The sequence below is a fragment of the Brassica napus genome, chromosome A7, assembly GCF_020379485.1.
Source record: "Brassica napus cultivar Da-Ae chromosome A7, Da-Ae, whole genome shotgun sequence".
Lineage (NCBI taxonomy): Eukaryota > Viridiplantae > Streptophyta > Magnoliopsida > Brassicales > Brassicaceae > Brassica > Brassica napus.
The window spans coordinates 1,020,634-1,035,972 of NC_063440.1; the positions used below are offsets into that span (position 1 = coordinate 1,020,634).

The 15,339-nt window shown below is 27.5% G+C and overlaps 1 long non-coding RNA gene across 3 annotated transcripts; it reads left to right on the forward strand.

Moving 5' to 3' along the window:
* The first annotated feature begins 1,257 nt into the window (after positions 1 to 1,257).
* LOC125576654 lies at positions 1,258 to 4,326 on the forward strand. 3 transcript variants are annotated; one of them, XR_007315086.1, is made up of 8 exons: positions 1,258 to 1,913; positions 2,153 to 2,422; positions 2,573 to 2,754; positions 2,837 to 3,037; positions 3,126 to 3,191; positions 3,284 to 3,680; positions 3,875 to 3,931; positions 4,026 to 4,326. It is a non-coding gene; the product is annotated as an uncharacterized LOC125576654 (long non-coding RNA). The 3 variants fall into 3 exon arrangements; XR_007315087.1 differs by having other exon boundaries at positions 1,259 to 1,913; positions 2,230 to 2,422; XR_007315085.1 differs by having other exon boundaries at positions 1,262 to 1,913; positions 2,162 to 2,422.
* Positions 4,327 to 15,339: the final 11,013 nt, after the last annotated feature.

The following is a 15,339-nucleotide window of genomic DNA, read 5'->3' on the forward strand; positions in this document are numbered from 1 at the left end:
GTCATCTTCTCTTCCACCATCGTCATCTCTTCCACCTCCAGTGTAGGTTCTTTTCCTCCTCCCACCGCAATTCTTCTCTTTTACTTTATGTTGCAATAACAACATCCTTTCATCCGCCACTCTTATTTATATTTTCTTTTTTTACCACTATCAGTTACAAAATGATCTAAGAAGATAAACAAAATTGTAATTTTTGCTTTTATTCTGTTCTGATTGGTAGCATAAGATATTTGGTAGATGTTCTGGTGTATTTTTATTTTGACTCACTTGTACATTGTATAGTCTAGAATGTTATTGCTGATGCGATGTTTTTGTTAACATTTGTAAATGTTTCTCTTCTCACCATGTATATTTATATTAGTGTTTCGACTATATATTATATGGTTTATAGTATAATATACTTTAGTCATGTTCGCTACACAATGTGACACACATATATTCACGCACACACGAATGGAAGGAGAAAAATGTCAATGTTTGGCTCTAATTGTTACATCCACTATTTAATGACTATATTCTTAATTTTCTGAGTTCTTATGAATATTGAACAAAATCACCCAAATTAAAAATTATCTCATAGTATAATTCAAATAAACTCCTAAATTAATAGATTAGATTCAATATTTAAAACCAATAATACCAATATTTAATAAGATATTTTTTTGTCATCAACTTACAAACTCAATTTAAGATTCTGCAAACCAACTTGATACTTTTGTGTCCATGTGAAAAACTAAAATTTTATTACTTTATTAAATTTTACATAAATATTTTAATTTTTCAATATTCATTTTATTACTATTCTTTTAATATTAAATATTTATTAAATATCTAGTAATAGAGATATTTTAACATATCAGGATTTCTATAAAAAAAATCTTATTTTTCTAATTATTATTCTACTATTTACACCTAGTACTGGAAGTGTATATCTTGTATTATTGAATATGTTAAAAAAATTAGCTTATCAGACAAGTTTCGAATAATTTTTCTTCTACTTTTGGTTAACTGTTCTTTCTATTGCCAACGAATACAAATATACAGAGTAGGGTTTGACCTTTTGGTAAAAGTTACAAATACGAGAATATGATAAATGAGTGTATTTATCATACAATACTAAAAGGGGAATAAGGGCTCCACTCATGCTTCCACGTCATCACAAATAATCAGCCAATAGGAAACCACTGATCAGCCACGTCAGATGCAGCGCGCATTGCATTTGGGCCTCACATCAAATCGGCCCGATAGTGTTTGAAATCCGAAAGCCCGGAGAGTCCATGTATCGGTGAAGTCTTCTGTGCGATCTTCGATCCCCTTTGTCTTCCTGTTCCGTCGATTCCCTTTTTCTTCCTCTTCTCCGTTTATTACGTTTCACAAATCTTTATCGTGGACGATCAATTTTATCCCCACTCTACTGAACTTTAAATCTCACTAATGGATCTTTATCACTTTCTCCGTCCAGCTATCGATTTCAAAGGTATGATGTCGGGATTTCGCCATGCCGGTGTGTCCAAGATCGGCGTTGGATCCATCACCTGTTACCGCCAGATCCGCGCCTACGGAGTTGTCCCGCGGCCTTAAACGGTGGCTCTGAAACAGAGACCAACTCCGAAACCCTAGCTTCACGGATCTGCTCAAGCCTCCAATCGTCGCTTAGGTCTGAGAATCACAAGCAGACGCACTCCCAAGACGGCGGGGAATAAGCTGGACCGAAGAGAAACAAACGAGAGAGAACCGCCATCCCTCACCGTAGATTCGTCGACACCATCTCCGTCCAGCTACGACCTCTGAACTTCATCACTTATTAATTCAATCTCCATCAATCATCAATCATCTTCACCACCCTTAGCATTCAGAAGTATCTTCTGATTAGCCAATTATAGCAGTGGATCTCCCAAATTCCTTTTATCTCGGTACGTTCTTATTTGTTCATTCCTGCAAATCTACTTCTACTTCCTGTGTCCATATGTTTTCTTGATCTTACGGATCCTTTGTTAAAATTATGTCATAAATGATGAATCTTTTTCTTCTTATTGAAGACATCACTAAGCATATATATATATATATATTTACTATATCTTTACCAATGTTAGCACATGTATGTATCTGATCTTATTGTCTTGAATCTGGTTATTTATTTGTTTTTTTAAAGCGTTTTCAGCGGTACTCATACCAGCCACCGTGATAACTATCTCACTGGTGTCTCTGTTGGGGACTGTCCACGTTTAGGGTACATCAAAGTTTAGAAATTTGACGGAGTCATTGCATATACACTTGGTGGAGTGCAGTCCCGCGTTGCAGAAACTTCAGCACCAGAACCTGAAGTGCACAGAAGAAAGTAGTTTGGAGAAGAAAGCTATAAGTTCACTAGCTGGGACACCTGTGCACTGGCACACTACTCTTGAAGAGGTACCATCAGGAGGTATGCATGTTTGTTACATTTACTTATTGAGAATCTCTTATGAGGCTCTTGGCTTAATATAGCAACAGTCAACGTCGTAAGCAATGAAAAATATGATGATCTGCATCGTTCCTCATTGTATCTATTGTTCTCTTTTGCTTGCCTTGGCAGTACCAACAATAATCATAGCTCATGAGTTCTATGATGCTCTTCCAGTTCATCAGTTTCAGGTTTGTGTGATTTGCAATATAGTCTTCTCATTTTTCCAGCTTGTGCTTCTCTTTCTGGTTATTTTCTATGTTCTGTGTATGTTGCTTTCAAAGCAGTTCATCTTGAAGAAACAACATGAAGCTGTGAGATTCTTTCCCTTTTAGTTCCTATATAATGGTCTTTCTTTTTCTATTGCTGGTCATTCTAAATGGTGTCCTTATCCAGCTCCAGAAGCAACAAGGTCAGTCTTACGCACCTAATGAAGAGATGGATGAGAGTCTTCATGTAGCGACAAGTGGACGATCACATGGGCACGGGGAGTTTGAATTCAGCGAGATCTTTGTGCATCGGTTTTTTCACACCATAGAATTTTTTGCTTAGAGCTGTTTCCAACACCTCTTCTTACCTGCGTATATGGGCTCTCAGGTATCTATCTAATCATGGAGTAGTAGGAAGCTATTATATATATTACTCATGGCTTAATTATATCAATCATCCTTTGTGTGTATTGCAGTCTTCACACTCTGAGATATCGTCAGTCTTCTATGAGACTATGAGAAGGTCGCCCTTCTCGCTTGGGGTATGCGCATCCTCTCATTCTCTCTCTCTCTTAGTCTAACTAATATTAGCAAATCAACTAATCGATCTTTGTTTTTTCATTAAAATAAACAGGTACAACAATGTGTTGATCCTGATCGTTGGGATCATTGTTTTCATATTGTGGGATTGCTGCTGGTGATAGAGACACTGAGCACGTTCCTTCGCGCACTGCGTCTCCACTTGGTGGAGTTTCAGAACAAATTCTATGCTCATTTCTCTTTCGTTCTCACCGGAAACGAAGACGATTGATAGGGATGAATGATTGTTCCATTCCTATCCCATTCTCTGCAAAATTTGCATATATAAAAAAGGAACAAGACAAACCAAGTTTTATTTATTTTCTGCGAATATATTTTTCCCCTTCCACTTTCAGGGTGGGCAGAATTAAATATGTTTATTTTGTTTGCCTGTCTGGAGATTAGATTTTTTTAAACAACAGTAGAGAAGGGGCTAATGGAATTTGTATAAGGTAAACTCATTTGTTGATGTGTTTGTTTGGAGTTAAATACGTGAGGATTTGTTTCCACTTACTATACAGTTCATCTACTGAAAATTGTTTGTCAATAAGGAATCAAATACTCGACAAATCACTTTTCTTTATCGAGATAACACAACTTCTAGAATCTCTAACAGTTTGTTTGGAATTGGTGTTGTTGTCTGCAGGCACAATCCTTTTTGCGAGAGTCAATCCTTTTTGATGAGGTCCTATAACAAATTAAGGTACTTTAACTAAGTTCTCTCTTACAAACAAATAGAAAGTAAACTAGAATAATGATTTGTTTCAGAATTTACAATTTTGCTTATCTAAATACAGGTGAGAGCCTGAGAGAGTTTGGCATATTAACTTTGCTTAGGGTTTTGTTTTTTTTCTTCATCTGTTTTAGGAGTTGAATAATATTTTGACAGACTTGAGTGTGCCAGTCTTTACTTATGAGATATTATGTGTGTTGAGCCAAATAAAATGTGTTTTGGTTCTATACACGTGATTGAATATTTCTCTTCTTTTTTTTTTACATTTTGTGTGGAAGTACATTTGCTTATTGTTAGCTTGAGGTTCAGTTTCTAATGTCACTCAGATCACAATGGAATAATATATAACATTTCAGATTTTTGCATATTTGAAATTTTTTGCAGCAAATTAAACGTACTGTCTGGTCTTATACAAAAACAAATTTCTCTATTCAAATAGAAACATTAGATTTCTTCAGGTGCAAAAAGCTGATGTGGTGTGAAATTTGTTGATTATGATCTGTTTTTAACGTAAAATGTACATTTAGTAGTCACACAGTAAGTTAAAGTGATCAACCTTCTCTCATTTTCAGTTACCACAATTGGTTAAGAATGGATTAGTAATAATATATTCAAATTTAAACGATTTTGTAACTGTCATAGTGGTAAAAAATAAAAAGGGAATATCTAAATTAGATTTCTTACATTAATCAATTTATTTATTTTTATGTGTTAAAATGTTGTTTGGAAATCATATCCTAACTTTAATTAGGAAGAAGTTAAAAATTTATGAATGGTGCTATTGTTAAAAATTCTTAAAAAAAAACGGAGTTTGTCAATAAAATCGTACCATAAGTTATGTAAGTTTGGTTGAATATCTAAAAATTAAGACATGGAAGGAGTCACTGGATATCAATACAAAGATTCATGTTTTGCCTCTATATGCATAATAAATATATATATATATATAAACATACCTGAAGCGAAAAATAAATAGATTTTGATTAAATGAAAAAAAGTTTCACATCAAATTTGTAGAAACATAGATATAAAGAAGCTTAAGGAACAAAAGTAATCACTAAATTACATATTAACTTAAAATTTGTAAAATCTTACAATATTTATTTAAAAATGTTTGCTATAATAACGTCTCCTTCCATATATATTAACAATCATGCGTACTCAGTTGCGGTAACAAAGAACATATGAAAAAAATTGTATAAAAAAAAATGAGAAAACGCTATTTTGAACTAAATGCTTAAAAGTCATAAAAAATGGATACAGAGAGATGTAATCTCCATAAATGTGCAGAGCAATGTGTAGAAACTACATGACATTTTTTTGTCAATGCAAAAAGATACAATCTTGACATGAATATGAAAACGGATCACAGTATAACCCCAACATAAGAATACAACCCAATTTAATAACAAAATACACACCTAGGATATTATTTTCTTAACTTAAACTCCAGAAAAGTCTACATAAAAAGTTCATCAATCACAACAATGCTAAAAAACACGTAAAAATAATGAAATATAATAAATAATTGAGATTTATAGAAATAGTTGTCAAATGTTGATCTTAAGATTATTTAGGTTTATGAATGCTTTTTCCATATTTAGAGTGAAAGCTATAAGCACAAAATATGATTTTTTTTAAGATGACACGTATTAGATGACATACATTTGGAAGACTATTAAACTATATTATAATTTTACAATACATTGTAACAGTTTTAGTGTCACTTTTAAGTATTATAGCAAATCTTATTTTGAATCTCATATGATCCAGTCAAGAGAGGTCATGTTAAATCCTCGCATTTTCCCTTGGTTTCAGGACATAACTAATGATATATTTTCAAGATTACTATGGTTGGAGTCTTGGAGTATTGAACATGTTATTCCAAGGAGGAATATACAGTGTTACATGCGAGAATAGGGCATCACTCCTACATTGATGTGGCTGGTCCGGCTTGGTTGCATTCGATGCTTGCTCAAGAAAGCGGAAATGCTTGAAACCCGTATCTACCATCAAACATCTACCAACAACATCATATGAAGCAGGTAAAAGAATAGACACACACGATGTAAGAGCTTATTTAGAGATACTGGTGATTCCATGATTACAAACAATTTTGAATTCATTAGAGAATAAAACATACGATGAAGCGTGATAGTGAATTTGTTGAAGAAGACAAAGTAGTGATTGCTCATTAAGAAGTCCATGATGCTGCGTTTGGAGGATGTGCCAGAAAGAGAGAAGAAGACGGTAAAGAAGCAAAAGAAAATGTTGAAAATGGTAGCCAAGGCTTTGGGTGCGCTAGAGAGGACAAAGAGACACAAACTAGCTCAGTGAGTAAATCATGCCGAAAAATTACTTGTGATATAGTTTGGAATTGTAATATGCAGAACATGATCGTATTATTATCGTGAGAAATTATGTACTTGTGTTTTGTCTCAATTCCACCATGTTAGTTTATTGCAGTGTTCTTTGTACTCTTTACATTACTTGGCCTTTAACCGGAATTACATCTTTGATCTAAATGTACAATCTTTAATTTAGGTATTTAAACAATCGGAAAGAAACTAACAAAAGAAAGACTTAGACTTTAACAAAGAGAAGTAGAATGAAAGAGATGAACCACACAAGATAAAAAAAGGAAAAATCAGTTAATGAGCTTTGGCCTTCTCTTTAAATACACCTACAAGATTAACCGTCTTTGTAAGACCAGTTTTACTTGCTTTGGAAATTGTTGATAGAGCTCCATCTTTCTTGGAAAAGGCAATTAAGATTTGTATAGGATTAAGGAAATTTGACAAAACCATCAAAGAAGACAAACTAATACCACATTAAACAATAACGACCAACAAACGTTTTAAAATTTCTGTTCACAAAAGAATAAAGAAATATTAAAAATCAAAATAGTATATGGTGTTTACGAAAACAAATATTAAAGGCTCGAAGTAAGAAAAAAACTAATCGTCTAAATCACAAAAAATTTTAAATGGAAATTAAAATAATAAGGCTATATCGAATTAGAAATCATTTTTATTTTTAATTTGTGATATTAGTACAAGATTGTTGAATGTTTTTACTGGACATGAAAAACATAATAAGATAATAATGTTTTTGGATCATAGTTTTGGACTGAAAATATATTCAAAATTCCCCTAATTAGTATATACAATTCATTTTTAATAACAGCATTAACATGATTGTAGTTTAAAAAATAGTAATTTTAAAACAAACTAATATATAATAATAAAATTTAAATAAATAGTGATATATTTAGAATAGTTTGATTATCATTTTACACTGAATTTTAATCCAGAATAATATTTTAACTATAGCTAGATTTTAAGATATTTTTGTTTATAACTAATACAATAATATAGTAATAATAATTCCTGACAAAAAATAGTAATAATAATATTTTATAGAATTTTCAGTGTATTTAAGACATACAACATTTTTAAAAGTTTTTTAATTTAAAGCAATGAGTATTTAAATTAGCCTTATGTATTATAATTGTAAAAAATTTGATTATAATCGTAAGAAAATATATTTTAAAAGATTAAATTGCATATAAAAAAAAACATAATTATGATATAAATAATACATATAACAAAGAAATATGTGATGTGGAGATTAAAAATATATTTTCTTAATAACCTAAATATGTAATAAAATATATTTTGGAGAATTACTAAGGTTTAGCAAAAAAAATTATTCATTTCACATTTGTTCACCATCCCATACATATTTTAGATAGTGGAAAAATTGTAAGTTTTACTGATTATAATTCAGTTTATTATTTATATTTTATAACATATATGTAATATATTGTAATATAGATATTAAATACAATATTATTTGAATAAACCCGGGCGTAGCCCGGGTAAAATCTCTAGTATATTTAAAGAATAGACAAGGAGAGCGAAAGTAGATTAAAAAGTGGAATCAGATGATCATTTATGTCATTCCTTATGTCAATCGAGTTAAGTCTGCTGGATATTATTGGACAAGTCATCGATATTTGTGTGTCTACGAAATTAATTGGGGACTTAACTAATAAAGTCAGAGAGTCGAGAATGATTAAGCTTTTAATTAGTTTAAATATGTCGTTCTCGTAAACGACCAGTTCGTTATCAGTATTTTACTTAATTATTCGGGTATATCCTCATTTGTGCTAAGCAGACATTTTTTTAAAAAATGGACCTTTAATTTGGTCAACTCTGTGTACATATTAGACAGTATTTGCAAAAAAGTTCAATCACCGATCAGCAGATAGAGTTTATCAAAAAAAAAAAAAGTTCAATCAGCAAAATCAACTCCGGATTAATCATAAATCTGCAATTTTAGGCTAGTAGTTTCGATACATCTATCTTTTCTAAGAAACCATGACAACTAAACGGCATCACAAAACTTCGAGAAAACCGAAACGCCATGCGGAAGTATTAGAAAACTCATGATGTTTGTATTGAAACGGATAACTAATGTAAATTAATACTTGTATAATATACTAATTTTTAAGAAAACTTGTATAATAGTTGTATCCGAATAAAATACTAAAATATTTATTACAAGATTGAATAATTATTTGTCACCTAAAAACGGTAATATCAAATATAGAAGTATGACTTATATATGTACGTTTGTTTTTCCTTTGGTTGGTCTGTGATTGGTAATCACTCAAAGCAACTAGGTGAAAATGATATGGAGTAAAAGAAAGAGAAAAAAATTAGAAAATAGAGTAAATGAGAGTTAATGGTTGCTCAAAAAAAAAAGAGAGTTAATGTTTTGTTTTTATTATTTTACTCTATGTTTAGTAGGCCTAATGTTTAGATTGTTTACCTTTAAATGAGAGAGTAAAAGTTTTACTCTAAAACCATAAGAGACAAAAAGGAAAAAAAAGTCAGAGTAAGGCTATGAATGGTATTAGCGGATTGAGCAGTGCGGGAATAGTAGTTTGACTGCGGTGCGGTTTTGACAGTTATAAAAACGTATAGATATATGTTATATGTAGAGATTTTTGTTACTGTTAACTGCGGTGCGGTGCAGGACGGATGATACCATTCGGAGCCTAAAATGGAGTAACTGTCTTTTTACCTTTTTCCATCTGATTGGTAGAAAAGTAGAGTAACTGAGGGTAAAAATGTTTTACGCAACTAGTTTTACTCTAATTGTGAGTCGTGACATACAGTCACACCCAAAGTGTATAAATTGTTATGTAATCAACAACGTTAAAAATGTGACATGTATTAAAAGTTAACTAGATGTGGGTTTTATGCTTTCTATATTAAAATATTTTTATTTATATAATATTATTATGTAATAATACTATTTTATATAATTTTTTGTATTTTGTAAGAAAAATATTTTGTAAACATTATTATGAAACAATAATATTTTACATAATTTTATGTTTCATTTCTTAAATATGAAAATTAAACAGAACCTACATAATACAGAGGATTTTTTTTGGATGCTATTAAAAATAACATAACTTATTTTTAAAATGAAACTATAATATTTAGTTCTTGCAAAATAAATTTGTAATAAAAATCATATTTGAGAAATTGCTTGAAATACATCAACTTGGATAGCATTTAAATAAAAACTCAATTAAAAATATCCTCACATTTGAGTTTAGGGTTTAACGATTATTGTTTAAAATTATTATTTAGGTGGTGAAGTTGAGTTTATAAACTTATGTAAATAATTCTTATATATATATAAATTTTTTGGAAAGGTTAATTTTGTCTTTTAATAATAAATTTAAGATATTTATTAAATGGTAATAATTCAAAGATAAATTTGAAAAATAGTATCAAATATGAAATAAAATTAAAATATTTGTTGGAATTATGTTATATACTGTGGTATTAAACTAGTTTGATAAATGTGTATTCTCTTCATATATAATGGTGTTGGAATATTAATCTTTTTGACATATATAAGTCATTCATGCTATGGCATTAGTGTGCAGGTAGATGATAAAAGTGTGTTCATGTTTAATGTATTTGTTCATGTATATATTAATTTCATATATATATTGTTTGTCCATTTATGGTTGGAGTAAGAGATGTAAAACTTTATATAGTGACTAATAAACCAATTTGGTATAGTTTTAAATATTAAAACTAGATTTTGATCCGCGCAACCGCGCGGGTGTTTGTTTACTTTTCTATACATAATTTATTATTTTTAAATATTAGTGGTATATATTTTTAAATCATATACTTAAATGTTTATATAACTATTTCAAATACAATAATTTTATAATTTACATGTTATAATTAATCAATTATTTAAAACCATATGTTTTTCACTTCTTATTATATATTTATCTTATTGTATTTAGATTTAGTTATCAAGCAAATTAATATATTCATGAGAAAACATATTTGAAAATTATTTTGTATTTAATTTATGCTAAATTCTGACCCGTGTTTCAAAGCTGTATTTATTTTTACTAATATTTTTTATGCTTATTCATTTTAGATAATATATTATTGTATAAACAAAAGTCTAAGATATGTTAATTTTTAGACATGTATTATATGGTTTGCTAATTTTAAGCTGTTCTATTATATTTTTAAAATAAATAATTTATATTTATGAAAATAATATTTATAAATTTATCAATTGAATATACTTTTATCATATTTATTTAAGTATAATAATTGTATTTTAACATGATCATGACTATAAAGTAGATAAAATAGGATATAATTTATCTATTTGTCATTTTATAAACGATAACTTAAAATACATTAAATTATTGTTAAAATACTTTAAACAGATTTATTAGAATTTTTAAAATATAATATATAAATATATATTATATTTAAAATGAAAATATATTATGATTAAAGTAGTTACAAAGATTTTATATTATAAGCTTTAAAGAAATACATGTTAATTTTTATACATGTATTATATAGTTTGCTAATGTTAACCCATCTTACCAACGTATTAGATTTTATTTTTGAACATAAATATTTTATACTTACGAAAATAAAAATTATAAATTTAATACAATTTTATTATATTTATCTCAATATAATAATTTTCTTTTAATATGATTGATTATGATTATATAATATATAAAATATTACAGGATTTTTTAGTTTTTTATTTTATAAACGATTATTGAATTTATTAATGTAGAATAATATTTCAAACTAATTTCAAAATTAGTGAAAATATTTAAATATAATTTCGAAAATTAAGATCTTGTAAAAATCTTTTAAAACAGATTTGTTAGATTTTTAAAATAAATATATTTATATTTAAAATAAAAAGATATCAAAAGATATTATGATTAAAATATTTTAAAGATTCTATGTATTATTAGTCTTAATAAAATACATTTAATAAGATTTTTAATTGATGTTCCAAATTAAAAAAAAATCACACATGAAAGAAGTCATGACTTCTCTTTTAATATATAAGATGAAACAGTTTTTAACCCAATGAAATATATAAACACTAATAATAGTTGACTAAAGCTTTATATATACAATATGTAAAGAGGTTAAATGTTTCATCTACGAAGAGGTGTAAATTAAAATTTAACCATTAATAAAAATATTAGATTTGTGTTAAAAATTATTAACATAAATTGTAGTGTTACATAATAGAAGCATTTAAAGATGTGACATCTAAGAGATAGTTTAAATTAAAAAAATCACACATGTAATAAGTCATGATTTACATTTTTAATAAATAAGATTTTTTATTTTAAAATTTAAATAGAAACAGATATTGCTTTCCAACAAAATCTTTTAAAAAATCTTTGTAAACTGTATATTTGAAAATTATTAATTTTTAAGTTGTTAATATCACTAACATCTTTTATATAAATTTTAATTTTCGTTTATAAATCAACTAAATTAAATTTGAATTTCTGATTATATTTTATGATAACTAAAATTTAGATTAATCATTTTCGGAAATAAAATTTAAAATGATTCCGATTTTTTTTTAAAAAAGATTTTTGTAACAAAATTTATTTTGAAGATATTATTATGTAATAATACAGATTTATATAAATTTTGTTTTATTTCTAAATTTTAAATATATGTGAAAATTAAATTAAGTTGAACCTACATAATAGAGAATTTGGTAAATAATGATTAATTAAATTAATTAAGCATAGTTGTTTAATATAACAAACTGAATTGATTTTTAAGTCAGGGGAATACACAAACGTTGATAACACTAGACTAAAGTTTTATATATACGATATGAGTAAAAATCAAATGTTTGTACGATAGGAAAATGTAAATTAATTGTATTATATGGTAAAATCATTTAAAGGTATGAATTCTAAGTGATCTAATTTTTTTTAAAAAACTACATACGAAATAAGTCATGATTTATGTGCTAAATAGATAGGATATGTTTATTTTTACGTTAGAAATACAAATGAATTATTTCTTTTTAAAAACATCTTTTAAAATATTTCTTAAATTTAATTTGAAATAAATTCAATTTGAAATTATTATTATCATTAAAATATTATTAAAAGTATTTTTTATAATTATTAATTTTTGTTTACAATCAAAACTAAACTAAAATTTAGTTTCTAATTATACTTTGTGATAATTTAATTTTAAATAACTAATTTCGAAAATATATTTTTAAAAGATTCTAAAAGATATTTGAAAGATTTTGTTAGATATTTCTTTAAAATATTATTAGTATTTCAAATAAAAATAAGATATTAAAAGATATTATAATTAAGTTATGTAAAATGTAATAATTTTTTTTGAGATTGTACAAATAAAAAAATCACACATGAAAAAAGTTATGACTTATATTCAATAGCATAAATATAAAAGTTCATAACATATGACAAAAAAAGTTCATAGCGATTTATTTATCTGAATCGTCTTATGGTGTTTTATATTGTTCATAAAGAAAAAAATTAAAACATCAATTGTTATATGTCTCTAAAATGTTTGAGAAAGTAACTGTATGTAAAATTATTTGTATAGTTACGAACGTGCGACCACTTAAGTGTAATTTAATTGTTTACCTAAGTTATGTTACTTTCAAAAGAGTTTAGTAAAATTTATTATATATCTCTTGGAAAATTCTAATTTTGTATGAAAAATAATTAAATAAACTAATAATTGTATTCATAATACACAACTGGCATGGAAAATGAGAAAAAATCTGTACCTAAAACCTACAAAGAATATATAGATAGAAGACTTCGGATAATAAAATGCACGCTATAATAATAAATTAACAAATTAGCCGTCCATTTAAATTCGAATTTTAAAAGTATGATTTAAATCCTTTGAAGGCCACATCCCAAATGACTCAATCCCGTAGTTTGCTTCCACTGATTGTTCTGCCTTCTGTAATTTATTGTACAATAAACTATATATTCAGGACTGCAAGATCCGAATCGATGAGATAACAAGAAAATCCCGGCATAGACCAAACTATATTCCGTTTGTTCTCAAAGTCAAACAGCCAAATTAAAACAATATCAGACCTATACAAGTCTACTACGAAATATCATTTTTGTATGCTTTGAAAAAACAGATCTACCCAGAAACGATTCTAGAAACAACTATACCGAGGTCAATCCGTGGTTTCGATCAGCACTGTTATCAGACTATGTTACAATTACAACCTAATTTATACTTCTAGGCCGAGTCACTATACTATGCAATTAGTCTTGATGACTACATGCGCAACATCACTTAAACATAGAGGTGTGAAAATAAGCTAGTTTGCTCAACTCAGTTTAGTTCATAGTGAGTTCAGATATTTTATGAGTTTGCTCAACTCATTTATTATATAAGTTTTCGTATGTAAACTCGAATGAAAATCATCTAGATCATGAGTTAAATGAGCTAACTCACGATCAAGTATAAAAAAAATTTATAAAAAAATTATATTTTTCATAATATAATTTAAAATTTAAATATTAAAAATCCAAAACCTTAATATTAAATACTGACTAGAACCAAAACATAATTATAGATTAAATAAAAGCTAAATTAGTGATCCAAAAATCTATTCGACATACAAATCTTACGATGATTCAGCTTCAAAATCTTCATCTTTTCAAATCATAAGGATATATATTCCGTATGAGAGTCTTAGCAATAGCTTGTTTAACATTTTAATACTAAAGATATATGATATGAAGATTGATATCAATATTTTTTTTACATTCTTATATATATTTAAAACTTTTTAGTTTTACATTTTAAGTTTAGAAGATAAATATGATTAGTATAGAAACTATCTCTTCTTACATAAGAAAAATAGAAGTCATCCACACACACACATATCATATTTGTAATCGTTCATATAAATCGTGTGTTAATTTAAGCTTGATATATCATTAAGCTCATTAATTAAATCACCAAGCTTATGAGTTAATACCAAGCTTATGAGTTAGCTCATGTTCATATAACTCGTGATTTAAATTAAACTCGATCATTAAGCTCATTTATTAAATGAGCTTACAATACAGAGCTCATGCTTATGAGAAATCAAGTTGAGCTGAGCCAGCTCATGAACTATAACTCATTTTACACCCCTAATTAAACATAATATTAAGAAGGAATACAAAACACGTCAGATCCGTGGATTTAATATCTGGATTCGGATTTGTGGCTTCCAGATATCCGGAAAGATATCATACTATATGCGGATACTCAGATCCGTATTCGGATCCGTAAAATAATAATAAAAATTAAAATACTAAAATTCTAAAAATAATACATAAATTAAATATTTATACAAGATTTAAAAATAATATACATATATATATATGTATTATATGATAAAAATTTAAATATAATATAATAAGACTAATTTTTGTATAAATATTAATATATCAAATATAAATTATTAATGAAATTAAAAATAATAATATATTTTAATATATAGATCCGATATCCAAATCTAAAAATTAAGATATCCGGATCCGGATTAGGATCCGGGCATTCCGGATATTTTATTTTTGGAGCGGATCTAGAGGACATCTCAGATCGGATCCGGAGCATATCTCCGATCGGATCCAGATCCTGGATAATAAGTCTTAGGCCTAGTTTTAGCTATTTTGTTTATGTGAAACTGGAGGCGGATGTCCTAATTTTAACAGTGGGATTGTTCCTAGACTAATTAATGTCCAAAATAAATAACCATAATTGGTATTTTGACATTTTACATTAGTAGCATTGAAATTAAAATTAATAACAATAAAGAATTTGGTAGTCTTAAGACTAGTTGAAGCTGCAATTGGATCAGAAAAAAAAAAGAAGAAAAATGTGAAATCGTTTATGCAAATAGATAAAATGTTGTTTCATCCGGGAATAAAAGTCTCATCTAAAGAGATAAGAAATATTCGATCTCTGATT